At 46.2% G+C, this 18,105-nt stretch overlaps 1 non-coding gene across 1 annotated transcript; it reads right to left on the reverse strand.

The window, feature by feature from the left end:
• Nucleotides 1-17,600: 17,600 nt before the first annotated feature.
• trnak-uuu lies at nt 17,601-17,673 on the reverse strand. Its single transcript has one exon. It is a non-coding gene; the product is annotated as a tRNA-Lys (tRNA).
• Between the last annotated feature and the right edge of the window lie 432 nt (nt 17,674-18,105).

Consider the following 18,105-nt stretch of genomic DNA (forward strand, 5'->3'; position numbering starts at 1 on the left):
AGATGACTGGACAGATTGTGGAGATAATTGCTGAGGTTCTATCTCAGAAGTTTCCTGATCTGTGATACTCCAACATGTAACTCTCCCTGCCTGTCCTTCATTTCTACATTTACATCAACTGTGTGTGATTATGTGTGATTGTGTTTCTGTCTGTGAGTGAGTGTTTCTGTGTGAGTGAGAGATCGTGCCTGGGTATGTCCAGTTTGAGTGTCAATGATTCCATGATTGAACTCGTGTGGGTTTCTCTCACACACGAACTCTGAAACACACACAAGCACACACACAGACCTGCTCATTGCCTGTCATAATCATACACACACACTCTCATGCACACACATTTTCACGCACACACACTGACTCACTCACACATTTGCACCCTCTCACTCTCATTCTCAATCTTCCAACAAATCAGTGTTCAGGGGCTTTATGTATCGAATAATGAATACTTCAGAGTGAGTTACTGACTGGAATCTAATCAAGGGTTCAGTGGGGATTTACATGCACAGTAACAGATACCCGGGAGTAAGTTACAGGCTGGCATCTAATTGACGGCTTCAGGGTGGTTTATGTATGGAATCACAGATACCCGGGAGTGAGTTCAGACAGGAATCTAATCAAGGGGCTCAGGATGGTTTATATAAAGAATAACAGATACCCACAAGTGAGTTACAGACTGGAATCTAATCGAGGAGTTCAGGGTGGTTTATATACAGAATAACAGATACCCTGGAGTGAGTTACAGACTGGAATCTAATCGAGGGGTTCAGGGTGGTTTATATACTGAATAACAGACACTCCGCAGTGAGTTACAGACTGGAATCTAATCGAGGAGTCCAAGGTGATTTATGTATGGAATACCGGATACCCGGGAGTGAGTTCAGACTTCAATCAAATGAAAGTGTTCCATATGGTTCATCTGTGGAGTAACAGTTGCACATGAGTGAATTAAAGATGGCAATCTACTCGAGGGATTTGGGGTGGTTTAGATCTGGAATATCAGATACCCAGGAGAGAGTTACAGACTGTAATCTAATTGAGAGTGTTGGGATGGTTTATACTAGGAACAGCAGACACCCAGAAGACTGTTACACACTGTAATCTAATTGAGAGTTTCGGGAACAAACAGATACATGGAAGCGAGTTACAGACTCTAATCTAATTCAGGGTTACAGTGCTGGTTATATATGGAATGACAGTTATCCAGGAGTGACCTCCACACTGGCATCTAATCAAGGGTTCAGTATGGTTCATATATGAAATAATTGATACCGGGGAGTGAGTTACAGACTGGAAAATCATCGACGGTGACGATGGTTTGGATATGGAGCAATCGATACCCAGAAGTGAGGTAGAGACTGGAATCGAATGGAGAGGTTCAGGTGGTTTGTTTTTGTGACAAAGTGGATGACTTCATGTTTATCCACATTATATTTGCATTGGCCAAGTATTTGCCCACTCAGCCAGTCTGTCCAAGTCACCCTGCAGCCTCTTAGCATCCTTCTCCTAGCACCCGCTGCCACACAGCTTAGTATCATCTGCACGTTTGAACATATGGCATTCAATTCCCTCGTCCAAATAAATAATGTGTATTGTGAACAGCGGGGAAGAGGGTGGGCAGCACTGCACCGTATGGTACCCCACTCATCACTGCCTGATGTCTGAAAATGACCCATTTGCTCTAACTCTCTGCTTCCTGTCTGCCAACCAGTAGTCTATCCATGGCATGATATTACCCCCAATGCCATAAGCTTTAATGCTCCTTACTCATCTCTTGTGTGGGACCTTGCCAAAAGAATTTTGAAAGTTCAGAGACACAACATCCACCGATTCACCCTTGTCCACCCTCCTTGGAACATCCTGAAAACATGCTAGATGAATTGTTAAGCATGAATTCCCATTAGTGAACCCATGCTGACATCGATCCTGTCCTGGCTTTCCAAATGCTCAGTTATTTCATCCTTAATACTTAACTCCAGCACTGATGTCAGGCTAAACGGCCTATGATGTATTTTTTTCTCTCTCCCACTTTTAAAGCGTGGAGTTACAGTAGCTATGCTCCAGTCCATTGGAACTTTTCCAGAGTATACAGAATGCTGGAAAATGATCACCAATGTGTCCGCTATTTCCAGGGCCACTTCCTTAAGTACTCTGGGATGCAGAGCATCATGCCATGGGGACTTATGGGGTTTTAATCCCAACAATTTCCCCCATTTACTAACGAATAAGGATTTCCTTCAGTTCCTCCTTAATGTTTGATCCTCCGTCCCCTTGCAATTAAATGGCATTCCCATCACTGGAACCTCACTAGCTACATCCTGAGGGCTACCATTGGCCAGAAACTAAACTGGACTCACCTCAACAACAGAGTGACTGCAAGAGCAGGCCAGAGGCTGGGAATATTGTTGACAGTAACTCACCTACTGACTCCCCGAAGCCTGTCCCACCATCTGCAAGACACAAGGCAGAAGTGTGATGGAATATTCCTCACTTGTCCTGGATGGGGACAGCTCCAACAAACACTTGAAAAGCTCACCGCCGTGCAAGACAAAGCAACCCCTGCCTGATTGGCACCACATCCATAAATATCCATTACCTTCACCACCGATGTTCAGCAGCAGCAGTGTGTACTATCTACAAGATGCACTGCAGAAATCGGTGATTCTCAAACAGCACCTTCCAAACCCATGGACACTTTCATCTAGAAGGACAAGGCAACAGATACATGGGAACACCATCCTCTGCAACTTCCTCTGGGAGCCTTTTATGCCATTTTGACTTAGTGAAATGTCACCTTTATTGTCACTGGGTCAGAATCCTGAAACACTTTCCCAAAGGGACATTGTGGGTTTTACTGATAGCACACAGACCACATCGGTTCAGGAAAGCAGTTTACTCCCACCTTCTCCAGGAGCAATTAGGGACTGAGAAGGGGTGGGGGTGGGGCAGGATGGTCTCAACAGTTAGAGTCATCCCACTAAGTGAATATAATAAAGTGGGGCTTTATACAGTTCTCATGCATGGGGATACATCTTGACTTTTCCATTTATCTGCTCTCACATCCTGGTGGCTTTATGATGCAGAGTGAAGCCAACGGTGTGGGTTCAACTCCCACAAGGGGGCTGGGGTTACCATAAATGACTTATCTCTCAATCTCTCCCCCTCACCTGAGACCCAGTGACTCTCAGGATAAACCACCATGAGATCTCTCGATTGCGGGGCAGCCCTTTGATCTGCTGAGGCTCTAGCAACGTTACCTTGATTCTGTCTTTTATTGTCTGTAAGATAGGGTCATTATATCTCCACTGCTGCAGCCTGGAACTAGAGACAGAGGCTCAGGGTAAGGTGCAGGCCAAGTATGGCTGGAATGGTAATTCCTTCACTTCAGAAGGTGGTGTATCTTTAGAATTCTCTTCCGCAGACAGCCATCAGTCAGTGAGTGTGCTTTGACGTGAGTTGATAATTGCTTCTTTCTGGAGACAAGTATGAAAATAACATGGGAAAGTGGCATTGAGACAAATGATAGGTCATGATATCATGGAATAGAAGGCTGTCTCCACTCATATTGAAGATAGGCACAGATTTACCATAATCTGCAAAAGAGGAAAATGCGCCATGGGGGGAATAAAAGTACTTGGTCATGCATTGAGAAGTTCTGTCCAGCACTGTGGTAGTGTCATGAGGAGTGTATTCAACTGTTGCAGTGAAGGGAATTGCAGGCTTTCTGATGAGCAGCAGAGGGCGCCTGTGGCTCAGCCTGGGATCCGTCAGCTTCTCATTGATGTCCAGCTCCGCCTCGTGGCTGCAGTAGGGGTTGCAACGCACCACCTCCCACCTCCGCCCCCCCCCCCCCCCCCCCCCCGCCACCCCGCCATTCTTCCTCACGCCCACTCTTCTCTGCAACTCTTTGTATTTCTCACTGGATTTCACGATTCCAGTAAATTCTGTCACACACGTATCAGATAGTCCCAATGCACTTGCTGAGGGTCTTGGCACCATGAATATTTCACATTCAATTTCACAAGGTGACCCAAAACATGGCAAATAAAAAGAACTAGATTTTAAGTAGCAAGTTAATTGGGAGACAGACACAGAGTCATACAGACCCTTCGGTCCAACCAGTCCACATTCACAAACTAAATTAATCCCGACCCAGATGGGATTTCACATTGGCCCCAAGGACCCATACTTCCTGCGGGATCCTGTGCCGCCTCTGGAATTTTAATTTTGCCACATGTAACGTCTGGCCCTGTATTGACAGCTGCTGCACACTTACCACCTCTTTTCACTCGTCCACCACCGAGACACGCTTTGTCATGCCCATTTGCCACCGGGAGATGGAGATCCCCAATTGAGGTCTCTCTACATGGTCGTCCTCATCCTTTCTGGGATCTGGGGTGGAGGGTGCTGCAGTCCCCTGCAGCCGCAGATTGTGGTGGTTCACGGACTCCAAGCCCAACTGCTTGTCCTGTGGGGACGGTGAACTGTGTGTATATTGGGTGAGGGCACTTACACTCCCTTTAAAAACCTTCTCCTCTGCTTTTGTTTGCACTTCAATCCCACACTCCTGATCGCTAGACACTCGGTGTGAAGGGTAATTCAGAGGATCGCCTTGTGGATCAGCTCCTGGACAAACTGGCCATAAGCAGCTCCAGGCAGCGGGCCATGGAAGGGGTCGTTAGGGCTGATTGCCTGCCCCTCTTCTACGGTTATGTCAGAGCCCTGGTATCCCTGGAGAAAGAGCATGTGGTGTTCACCAACAGCCTCGAGATTTTCAGGGAAAGGTGGGCACCACAGGGAGTGGGATGCATTATTTCCCACACCAACTCCAATTTGATTTAAACCCTCGCCCCCCCTTCACTGTTTGATCACACAGCATTGCCCTCTGAGAAGGACACTGCTTGTCACTGGCCACTCCCGTGTTTCCTCTCTTCCTGCTGGTGGAAAAAAAAAGAGAAACAAAACTAAACTAGTCCCGCCTCCATATGCTGGGCCTACATCCATGCAAACATTTCATCGCCATGAATTTTTTCAAGATGTCTTCTTCACGTCATACCTGCATCTGCATCCACCACTTAAAGTCATAGAGATGTACAACACAGAAACAGACTGTTCAGCTCAACTCATCCATGCCAACCTGACATCCTCAATTAATCTCGTCCCAATTGGACCATATCCCTCTAAACCCTTCCTATTCGTATTCCCATCCAGATGTTTTTCAAATGCTGTCATTTTACCAGCCTCCACCCCTTCCTCTGGCAGCTCATTCCATACATGCTCCACCCTTGACATGGAAAGGTACTCACTTTGGTCCATTTTTACGTCTTTGCCTACTCACCCTCAACCTATGTCCTCTCATTCTGGACTCCACCACCCCAGGGAAAACACCTTGTCAACTTACTCTATCCATTCCCCTCACACTTTTGTAAACCTCTATAAGGTCATCCCTCGGCCTCCGACGCTCCAGGGGAAAAAAGCGCCAGGCTATTCATGCTCTCACTACAACTCGAACCCTCCAGCCCTGGCAACATCCTTTTCCAAAACCTGTGAAGTTTCCCAACAACCTTCCTGTCGGAGGGAGACCAAAATTGCATACAATTGTCCAAAAGTGGCCAAACCAATGTCCTGCACAGCCATAACATGACATCCCCACTCCTATACTCAATGCACTGACCAACAAAGGAAAGCATACCAAACACCTTGTTCACTCTTCTACCTACCTATGGTCCCACTTGCAAGGAAATATGAAACTGCACACGAAGGTCTCTTTACTCAGCAAAGCAGCCCAGGACCTTTGCTCCATCTGATCTGTCTAATGACGGCACAGCTCTTGGATCTGCAAACATTCCGGCATCCTTCGATTTATTCTGTAATTCACTGTCTGTCTTCAGTACGAGGGAAGCATAAGGTATCAACATAGATCCTTTCATCCACTGCTCTGCTCCATTGGTAGGAACAGGCATATTAACACCAATAAAACATTTCCAGCACAAACACTTATCAGAGCAAGGATCGAACAGTAAAATGTGAAGCCACCAGACTGAAGGACTTCTCAAATGACCAGAGAACAACTCAGCTTCAATCAAGAACTAATTTCTCATTATTTCACTGTTAACACGTGACATTTTCTGAGTGAAAACACTAATTGTTCCTGTTGACCGTTCCCTCATGACCCTCCGCCGGTTAACCAGGTAACAATTAGTACCATCGAAATGTTCTTTTGTGCCGCCAACAGTAAAAACAAACATCAAAAACAAAACAAAAGTCCAATTTATTTTCAACTGATGAACCCAGCGTCTGGTGATGGTGGTAAGGGTGCAGCAGAAGATGCTCGAGACAGAAGGAACAAGATCATGTGTTTGAACATTCTACTCGATGTGGAGCTTTGCAAAGAAAAATCCAACCGCACTTCTTTACCGTAATATTAATCAGGAATAAATGTTCAAGTTCGACACGTTCTCTCGAATGAGGAATTCAATAGGAAAATGATTCTGGTATTTATTTGTTTTAACAAGTTCGCACACGTAGTGACAAGATTCAAGTGCAACCCTGATCCGCCAACCCTCTCTCAAGGTCCCCTACTCCCTAATGGGATCTAATATTGACATTCCAACATTTCTGGGCCCATTTAATACAGAGATGAAGGGCAGCTGTGGCGGCATTCCGCAGTTCTGTTTCCACCAATTGTTAATGAAAGGACAGTGTTTTGATGAAGGACTGGATTCCCAAGGATTGAAAGGATTCCTCTTACTGTCAGAGGCCCGGGACCAATCTCAGTTATCCTGTCCCAGAGAAATTAAAAATCACACAACACCAGGTTATAGTCCAACATGCTTAATTGGAAGCACCAGCTTTCAGAGCTCCACCCCTTCATCAGGACAAGCGCTCCAAAAGCAACTGCTTCCAATTAAACCTGTTGGACTATATACTGGTGTTGTGTGACTTTTAACTTTGTACACCCCAGTCCAACACCGGCATCTCCAAATCATTTCTCCCAGAGAATGGGGGAGGAATTGGGGAGGTGGTGTGGTGTAGAAGGAGGGACCAGTCTCCCACCACAACCACCCAGGGCACGGGCAATGTCACCCTTTCCCAGAGAAGGGGGGGGGGGAGTAAAGAATGTGAAGGAGTGGGCAACATGAGGCAGTATCCAGGCACCCATCATGCCCGGTGGGGAATGGTCCACAATTTCTCTTCGCGCCCCATTCCCCCAAACACCCTTGTGACAGTGTAAGTGCCAGGGTGAATGACAGTGCCGCCCCATCCCCACCCCGTGACAACAGTGCCATCGCACTGACTCTGGCTGCCCACCGCCCCCTCGCTGCCCGCCATCCGTAAACCACACCCACCACCCCCAAAGAATTTTCCAGGCAACCAATCACTTTATTGAAATGTAGCCAAGTGTTGTAGTGTAGGAAAGACGGCAGCAGCTGATTCACACACAGCAAGATCCCACAAACCCGCAACGCGATATAGACACCTCCCCATCGGAACTTCCATATGTCGCTTTCCCAATGACTGCGTGGGTGGGTGGGTGGGAGTCTGTGAACTTTGGGGCGCTGGGTTTGAGGGATAGTTCGTGGGAAGCTGTGTTCATTCGAGTGCGGGGGTTGAGGAAGATGAAGACATAGGAGGCGGAGGAGGAGGAGGAGGAGGAGGAGGACAGAGGACGAGGGAAAACCCACACAAATGGCCCCCAGCTCCACACCGCATACCCCACTGCCCCCCCTCTTTCACCCAGCCTCTGCCTGGTGGTCAGCTTCACCACCAACCCTCCCCCACCTATGTCGCTTGTCCGAAAGACTCTGCAACCCCTCCCCAAAACCCAGGTAACGTTTACCTCTACGCAGGTAGTGCCAGTGATGCTGGGTCAATACTCCGACTGAAATGAGTTGGGAAATTTTGATTATTTGCATGTTGCAATTCAAATGTGAAACAAGAATCCAATGTGCTGAATGGAAAATTGAAATGTTATGTGGAGTGTGATTTTCTCATCAATTCCTTCTTCAACGGGGCATTGATTATAAAGCACAGCAGAACCATAAGTTATCGGAGCAGAAATTAGGCCGTTCAGCCCATTTTGTCTTTCCGCCATTCAGTCATGACTGATAAGTTCCTCAATCCCATTCTCACGCTTGATCTCCATAAAACTTGAACCCCTTGATATTCAAAAACCTATCCATGTCAGTCTTCCATATATTAAATGCCCTGGCCTCCACTGCTTTCTGTGGCAATTATTTCCATAGATTACAAAGTAACCCTTGAGAATATGGTGCTGAGCTGCCTTCTTGTACTGCTGTAGCCCATGTGCTGTAGGTAGATCCACAATGTTGTTAAGGAACATCTTCGAGTGTTTTGACCCAGCATCACTGATATAGCAGCAATATACTTCGACGTCAGCATGGTGAGTGGCTTGAAGGGGACCTTGCAATTCGTGGTGCTGGTATGCATCTCCTGTCCCAGTCCTTTTAGATGGCGGAGTTTGTGGATTGCTGTCATAGGATGAATATGTTATCTATTTCTAATGCTGTGTGTTTTGAAGAGATAACACTTCTCATCCTTCTAAATTCCAACGAGTTGATTCGCAACCTTTGCTCATAAGAAATCCCAGCACAGTGGAGGTCATTCTTGAGAAATAAAATAAAGAGCCGTGGACGCTGAAGATCTGAATACATTGCTGGAGAAAGTCAACAGGTCTGCTGGCAAGAAAACAAGATTAGTTTTCTAAAGAAAAGTCACTAAACTCGAAAGTTAACTTTGTTTTTTTTCTGTCCCTCCACAGGCATGTTGAGCTCATAGTCTTGGAGTCGTATAGCACGGAACCAGACCCGACAGCACAACTCATTCATGCTGACGAAAATATCCTTTATTAATCTAGTACCATTTGACTGTATTTGGCCCATATCCCTCTAAACCTTCCCAATAATTTCCCAATCCGGTTGCCTTTTAAATGTTGAAATTGTGCCAGCCACCTCCACTTCCCCGGCAACTCGATCCATACGTGCAACACCCTCTCCCTGAAAAGGTTGCCCCTCAGGTCCCTTTTAATTCTTTCCCTTGTCACTATAAACCGATACTGTCTCGTTTTGTATATACCCGTCCTGGGGAAAAGACCTTATCTGTTCACACTGTCCACGCCCCTCATGATTTTCTCACCTTCATTAAGGTCACCCCACGTCCCCCCATGTTCTCCAGCAAATTCTGGGTTTGACGTTATCGAAGCACTGTGCAGGAGAGCCGAATAATGTGGATACAGCAGTGGGCTGGAGGGCCGAGCGGACTGGACAGTTGTTGGACTCGGGAAGTCAGCGGCTCACTAGCCCGGGCACACCACATGTGGAAGTCCCCTGCACTGATCCACTGCAAGACCACAATACTGAACTTTACAACTTTACTCCAACTACACTGCAACACTGAAAAATGTGTTGCTGGAAAAGCGCAGCAGGTCAGGCAGCATCAAAGGAGCAGGAGAATCGACCTTTCAGGCATAAGCCCTTCCTTTGATGCTGCCTGACCTGCTGCGCTTTTCCAGCAACACATTTTTCAGCTGTGATCTCCAGCATCTGCAGTCCTCACTTTCTCCTACACTTCAACACTGCCAAATATACACTATGAAAAGAATTGAAACATATTAACCTTTGCGAGTGTTATGTGGGCAGCAATAAAATGTGCTCAACATCATGGTTCCCAGCTTCTGGGAGAACGTTTTAGGAGACTTAAAACAGATCACGTTTAAACATGTTAAGAATTGATTGCTCAGAGACAACATTACGAACACGTGAACGCTGGAACGTCAGATCAAGAGTGTGATGCTTTACTGAATAAACTATCAGGGCTCGCGGCTGCATATGAAATCAGCAACACTCACTGGTGAATGGAGAATGGACCCATTGATTTTCTTAGTTCTTCACGTGTTTTTCGAACACATTTCCTTTCTCACTGCTTCTATCGACTTGCACAACGCATTCACAACTGCATTTTACCAACACAGCAACTTATCTCACATCCGACAACAATTCTACACTCTCTTATCCTTTTCTTTCTGTGCAGTTGTCTTGCAGGTTGCTTCCTGAAAGCAAAAAAAAAAGAATTCTTTGCTTCCTGCTCAACCCTTCCAAACTCATTCACAACAAGAAAGACAGAAAGTGCTGGTAAAAACTCAACAACTCTGGCACCGTCTGTTGAGATAAAACACGGTTAATGTTTCCAGCCCAGTGTCCCTTCTTCACAAATCCCAACTTGGAAGTCACAACAAGCTGCTTTCTGAAAACAATCCAATCTTGCAAATGGCGGCAGTCAGAGCATGTCAAGCAAAACACACGATATGTAGGTGCCACTGTTGGATTGTGCTGGACAAAGCCAAAATTCGCACTTCACCGGATTATAGTCCAACAGGTATATTTGAACTCAACAGGAAGGAGAGTAAGCGATCTGAACAAGGGCTGGTGTTCCAAAAGCTTGTGGTTTCAAACAAAACAAGAACACTTCTATAACCCTGCTTTGCATGCAGAAGGTCCTGGGCTCGACCCCCAGTGACCCCCAGTTGGGAAATATGATTACTTTCATGTTGCAATTCAAATGTGAAGCAAGAACCCAAAACTGAATCGAAAGATCTACATCTTAGGTGAAGGCCCATGTGGGCCAGACAGTCAGAGAGTCATAGACATGTACAGCACGGAAACAGACCGTTCCTTCCAACCTGTCCATGCCGAGTAGATATCCCAACCCAATCTAGTCCCACCTGCCAGCACCCGGCCCATATCCCTCCAAATCCTCCTGTGGGAAGAATAGAATGAACTTTGAAAGTGCTCAGAAAAGATTTGCAAGAACGTTGCCTGAGTTCAAGGGTTTGAGCTGCAGGAAGAGGCTGAAATGGCTGGGACTGTTTTCTCTGGAGTGTCGGAAGCTGCGGGGTGACCCGATAGAGGTTTATAAAATCATGAGGGGCTTGGTGAGGGTAAATAGACAAGGTCTTTTCCCTGGGGTGGCGGAGACAAGATCTTAAGGACATAAATTTAGGTGAAAGGGGAAAGATTTAAAAGGGACCTAAAGGGCATTTTTTTTCAGGTAGTGAATGGTGCGTGTATGTGAATGTGCTGCCGGAGCAAGTGGTGGAGGCTGGTTCAATTACAATATTTAAAAGGCATTGGATGGGCGCATGGACAGGAAATGATTAGAGGGATACGGACAAGGTGCTGGCAAATGGAACGATATCTGGTCTGCATGAACGAGTTGGTCGAAGGGTCTGTTTCCATTCTGTACAAAGCTGTGAACCCATGACTCTAACAATTTGCTAGACACAGCACATTAATGTCTCAGATGGAACGACCATTATCTTGCCTTTCTTCAGACTGGGAAATTTGAAAGTGTTTGAAAACACAACCTGTGCCGGCACCCGAACCAAGGGCTCTCAGAGACAGATTAGAAAGTAGGAGATCTGAAAGGTTCACATTTCGGCCTTCGGTCAGTATCTAACCTGTTCGGAAACAAAAAAACGAAATGACGAAGGAATCTGAGTCAAACACTTGAGAAAGAGTCACTCGCCTCAAAATGTGGTTTCTCTCCACCGATGCTACCAAAGCTGCTCAGCTTTTCCAGCGATTTCTGATGTTGGTTCTGATTGCCAGCATCCGCACTTCTTTCGGCTTCTATCTCCTCTCTCCAGTGTGTTTCTGTATCACAGCCATTTCCACACACTTTCCACAGTTCAAGGACAAAAATAGCACTTCAACTCTCCCAAATAAATACGACGGAAGGATTTGAAACATTTTAAGCTGCGGGAGTGTTATGGGGGCGGTACTAAGAATGAGTTCGAGCTCAGCTAGTCTGCTGTTTCTGGGCATTTTTGTCTTTTGAGACTTCAAGCAAATCAGGTTTCAATGTGTCGTGCATCGATGGTTTTGACACAGGCTGGAGAACTCCGATTTAGGAGCAGCGCCTGAATAAGGACTTGAACCCTGGACCCTCAGATTAAAAGTTGGATGCTCCACTGACTGAGCCATCCATAACCGCGCTGATGCTAACGCAGGGGCATACACTGGCGAACAGAGAATATTGCATGGATTTAATTTTATCTTTGTGAACTTGTCGCATTCACGTTTTTTTTTCACACTGCTTCGCCCGACACCCACAATCACATTTCACCGGCACCAACGCATCTCCGATCCTGCACCAATTCCAAATTCCCTCATCTGTTTTTCTTTCTCTGCGGTTGGCTTGCACGCTGCTTCCTGAACTCAAAAGATAACTTCATCACTTCCAACTCAAGCCTTCCAAACGCATTCACAACAAGAATGGACGGGTTGGACTGAAGGGTCTGTTTCCATGCCGTACACCTCTTTGACTCTATGACTCTAAGGTCACAAATTGCTCGTGAAAAACAACACCTCTGGCAGCAACTATCCAGAGAAAAACACGGTCAATGTTTCCAGTCCAGTGAGACTTCTTCACAAATCAGAACAAATTGCTCTCTAAAAACAGCTCCACCTTCCAAATGGCTGCAAACAGAACCTCTCAAGCAAAACGCATGACATCTATGTGCCGCCGTTGGTCTGGGCTGGACAAAGTCAAAAATCACACCACACTGGGTCAGTGTCCAACAGGTTTATATGAATCCACAGGAAGGACAGCGAACGAACTGAAGAAGGAGTGAGGCCCCGAAAGTTTCTGGTTTCAAATCGAGTAAAACTCAGGCACCGGCGTTTCACAGGTTTGCACAGCTGGCTGTCCCGGTTCCAGAGTGCAGTGGTTAACGCATCTGCTTGCTCTGAGTTCCCGTGCCAGAGGAACCATTGCGTTTTGCACCACGTTGACATGAAGTGAGTTGGGAAATTGCGATTGTGATTTGCAGGCGGCAATTCTAATGCGAACCAATTATCCAACACGCTGAATCGAGAGATGGACTTGTCACACAGCTCTCACGTCAATTCCTTCTTCAATGGCGCATTGAGTATGAATGTTCGCTTGTTCTGATACAGCTGGTAATGACTTGGATGAAGCTTTTGTTAGACCATATTTAGAGCACTGTGTGGTGGTTTCGGCACCACACTATAGTGAGGCGCTGCAGGCGAAGCAAAGGGTGTTTATCAGGATATAGTCTGCAGTGGTGTGCCTTGTCGAGAAGGAGCAGGAGGACAGACTTGGATTGTTCTTTGCCAGAGCTGCTGGCCGACCTGATCGAACTCTGTACAATGAGGAGTGGCATGGATACGGTGGAGGGTCTGATTCTTTTTTCCCCGAGGGTGGAAATGACAAATGTTACTGGACATACGTTTAAGGTGAGAAACAGAAAATTAAAACTGGGGTCTGCAAGGACAGCTATTTATATAGAAGCTTTAGTTGAGTTGAATGTTCTGCCAGTGCAAGTGGTAGAAGCACATACTCCAGTAACGATTAAGAAGCGTTTAGACAGACGCATGACGAGGCAGAGAATAGAGATACTGTGTGTAGGCAGGTACGGTTAGTTTCAAATGTCATCATGTTTGGCTCAAGGATGGTGGGCCGAAGGGCCTGTTGCTGTGCTGTAGTGTTGCGTGAGTAGGATATCAGTGATTGATGTGTTCAAAGCTGAAGTAAAAAGAATTTTGATAGCCAACGTTGTTGGCAATGAGATTAGACATTGTGCACTAAATGGAAAAATGGTGGGGAGTGTTGCTGAACAAATGTACCTTGCAGTGCAGGCTCTTGTTACTTGAATGTGGAGCAGCAGGTAGCTAGGATAGTCAAGAAGGCGTTTGGAATGCTTGCCTTTGTTTTTCAAAGTGTTGAGTATAGGAGTTGGGAGGTCATGTTGTACAGTTGTACGTGATATTGGTTCGGCCACTTTTGGAACGTTTTGTGCAAATCAGGTTTCCCTCCTGTCGGAAGAATGAAATGAAACTTGAAAGGGCTCAGAAAAGATTTGCAAGAACGTGGCCTGGGTTCGAGGGTTTGAGCTACAAGAAGAGGCTGAAAAGGCTGGAGCTGTTTTCTCTGGAGTGTCTGAGGCTGAGAGGTGACCTCACAGAGGTTTATAAAATCACGAGGGGCATGGATAGGGCAAATATACAAGGTATTTTCCCTGGGGTGGGGGCGTCCAGAGCTAAAGGACATAAAATTAGGTGAAAAGGGCAAGATTTAAAAAGGACCCGAGGAACATTTTTTTCCCGCAGAGAATGGTGTGTGTATGAGAATGAGCTGCCAGAGCAAGTGGTGGAGGCTGGTTCAGTTACATTATTTAAAAGGCATTGTGATGGGTGCATGGATAGGAAGGGTTTAGAGGGATACGGTCCACGTGCTGGCACGTAGGCCGAGATTAAGTTATGATATCGAGTCAGAATGACCTTGTTGGACCAAAGGGTCTGATTCCATCCTGTACAAAGCTGTGAACCCATGACACTAACAATTTGCTCGACGCAGCGCAAAAACGTTTCAGCTGGAACAACCATGATCTTGCTTTTCTTAAGACTGGGAAAATTTGAAAGGCTTTGAAAACACAACCATAACCGGAACCTAAACCAAGGACACTCAGAGACGGGTCAGGAAGGCGGGACTCTCTCTCGCAGATCTGAAAGGTTCACATTTCGATCTTCGTCAGTGTCTAATCTGTTCATAAAAAAAAGTCGTTCATTTTGGAAGGGATAAGAAAAACACGATTATTTTAAAGGCAAAAACTAACTTGAGGGAAGTGGAGTTAAGGCTGTGGATCATTGTACGGGTCAAGCATATAATTCTTGAATGGCAAACAACCTGAAGGGGACAACTGGTCTACTCGTGTTCCTATTTCTTATGACTTTACAAGCTACGGCATAGTGGTTCATTGGTCAGCACTGCTGCCTCACTGTGCCAAGGATCCGGGTTCAATTACAGTCTCAGGCAATTATCTGTGTGGAGTTTGCCAATTCTCCCTGAGTCTGCACAGGCTTCCTCCCACAATCCAAAGATTGTCAATTGGCTATGCTAAATTTCATGTCATGTGCAGGTGAGGTGCATTCATCTGGGGTAAATGTAGAGTAATAGAGTAGGGGGATGAGTCTGTGTAGTTTACTCTTGGAGGGTCGGTGTGAACCTGTTGGGCCAAGGGGCCTGTTTCCGCACCGGTGCGGTTCTATAATTCTATTGTATGACACGAAAGTACAAAGAAATCTCGCTCAAACTCTTGAGAAAGAAACACTTGACCCGAAGGGGTAACTCTGATTTCTCTCCACAGATACTAGCAGAGATGCTCACACTCCCAGCAATTTCTGATGTTGTTTCTGATTGCCATCATCTGCATTTCTTTTGGCTTTTATCCACTGGATCCAGTGTATTTCTGTAACACAGCCATTGGCACACAATATCCACAGAACAAAATAACACTTCAACTCTCTCAAATAAATATGATGGAAGGAATTGAAACATTTTAACCTGTGGGAGCCTTATGTGGACGTTATTGAGAATGAGTTCGAGCTCAGCTGGCCTGCTGTTTTGTCTTTCGAGAATTGAAAGGAATTATGTTTAAACTCCATTTCCCAAATAAAAGCAAATTACTGCGGATGCTGGAATTTTGAAACCAAAAGAGAAAATGCTGGAAAATCTCAGCAGGTCTGGCAGCATCTGTAAGGAGAGAAAAGAGCTGACGTCAGCTCTTTTCTCTCCTTACAGATGCTGCCAGACCTGCTGAGATTTTTGAGCATTTACTCTTTTGGTTTCAGTTCCAGCATCCACAGTAATTTGCTTTTATTCAGTGTTTAACCCACTGCCACCACTCTTCCAGGAATGCCTACGCTGAAGAAGTATTGCTCTTCTCTCCGACAGGATTTTCGTTTGTCTCTCTCTCTCCCCCTGTCCACCTTCACTGCTTTCCTTTTCTCTCTCAGTGTTAGACAAGGTATTTAATAAGGCTCGCTTCCACAGCCATATTTCCTTCCTTAGTGAGTGTCTTCGGAGCTTTGACAAAGGGTCAGTCTGACTCAAAACGTCAGCTCTTTTCTCTGCTTACAGATGCTGTCAGACCTGCTGAGACTTTTCACGTTCCAAATCCCTGCAACAAAATGTCTCAAGCAAAACACATGAAGTATATGCACCGCTGTTGGACTGGGCTGGACAAAGTCAAAAATCACACCACGCTGGGTTATTGTCCAACAGGTATATTAGAACCCACAGGAAGGACAGTGAGCAAATTGAAGAAGGGGCGTTACACAAAAACCGTCTGGTTCTAAACCAACTCCAATACAGACACCAGTTTTTCAGGGGGGGGGTGAGCAGACACGTGGCCTTTGGTCCCCTAGTGTAGTGGTCACCATGTCGGCTTTACACGCAGAAGGTATTTAAGGTTTGAACGCCAGTGGTACCATCGAGTTTTGGTGCACTTGGACTGAAATGGGTTGGGAAATTGTGATAACGTGCATGTTGCCATTCAAGTATGAACCAAAAATCCAATGCGCTGAATCGAAATATTGACATATTATGTCGAGCTCACCAGGCAGTGAGACAGTCTTAGAGATGTACGGCACCGAAATAGACCCTTTCGTCCAACTCATCCACACTGACCAAATATCCTTCGCTAATTTAACCCCATTTCTCCACATTTTACCCTCAAAAATCTTCCTGTTCATATACCTATGTGAAAGCCTTTGAATTATTGTAATTGTACCAGCCTCCACCACTTCCTCTGGCAGCTCATTCCATACGCGCACCACCCTCGATGTGAAAACTTGGCCGCTTACGTCCCTTGTAAATTTTTCCCTCTCCCCCTGAACTTATGACTTCCAGTTCTGGACTCCCACACCAGAGGGAAAAGACCTTGTCTACTTACCTGTGTGATGGTTTTGTTTGTTTGAAAACTCAACAAAAGAAAACGGGAGGGAAAGACAGAGAAAGACCGAACTCCCCCAGAGACTCATTGAATTGAATTGAAATGGTCTTAGTTCCACGATTATCACATTTTATCCCCCAGGCCTATACACTTCTCACTTCACTCTGACATCAGAATGCCGACTTTGGAGGGAGTTTCTCATTTAAGGTATTAATTCCTTCCTCGGGGAGTCCTGCCTCCCACATCCTGAGCATTAACCTGTATGCGTCACAATCCCAGGGCCCTGGTTACTTTAACCCCAGGCTTCAAACCTGTTTTAAAATTGACAGGGCCGCAGTCTGACTGGACCCAGTTAACCAGAAGCCCCTACAAACCAGGCCCCATCTCCCCAAGAGGATATTAACCTCGGGATAATAAACAGACCACCACTCACCTTGGCCCCAAGAATCACTTGACCCGAAGGGGTAACTGATTTCTCTCCACAGATGCTACCAGTGTTGCTCAGCTTTTCCAGCGATTTATGATGTTGTTTCTGATTGCCATCATCCTCATTTCTTTCGGCTTTTATCCACTCTGTCTAGCGTGTTTCTGTAATACAGCCATTTCCAAACACTCTCCACAGTCCAAGCCCAAAAATAACACTTCAACTCTCCTAAATAAGTACTACAGAAGGAATTGAAACATTTTAACCTGTGGGAGTGTCACTAAGAATGAGTTCGAGCTCAGCTGGCCTGCTGTTTTGTCTTTCGAGACTTGAAACAAATCAGGTTTAAACCTGACACGCATTGATTGTTTGTTCACAGAACATGGAAATCCGCTTTAAAAGCAACGCCCGAACAGGGACTTGAACCCTGGACCCTCAGATTAAAAGTCTGATGCTCTACCGACTGAGCTATCCGGGCTCTTTTTGTTTGGGGAGTGCAGTGACACACACTGGTAAAAAGAGATTATTGCACTGACTCACTTCACGCCTCCTGGCAGAGCGCTTTCGAGAACATCTCCGGGACACCCGCACCAATCAACCACACCGGCCCAACATTTCAACTCCCCCCTCCCACTCTGCCGAGGACATGGTGGTCCTGGGCCTCCTTCACCACCAGACGCCTGGAGGAAAAACGCCTCATCTTCCGCCTCGGAACACTTCAACCCCAGGGCATCAATGTGGACTTCAACAGTTTCCTCATTTCCCCTTCCCCCACCTCGCCCTAGTTCCAAACTTCCAGCTCAGCACTGTCCCCATGACTTGTCCGGACTTGTCCTACCTGCCTATCTCCTTTTCCACCTATCCACTCCACCCTCTCCTCCCTGACCTATCACCTTCATCCCCTCCCCCA

Source organism: Chiloscyllium plagiosum, chromosome 46 (genome assembly GCF_004010195.1).
Source record: "Chiloscyllium plagiosum isolate BGI_BamShark_2017 chromosome 46, ASM401019v2, whole genome shotgun sequence".
NCBI lineage: Eukaryota > Metazoa > Chordata > Chondrichthyes > Orectolobiformes > Hemiscylliidae > Chiloscyllium > Chiloscyllium plagiosum.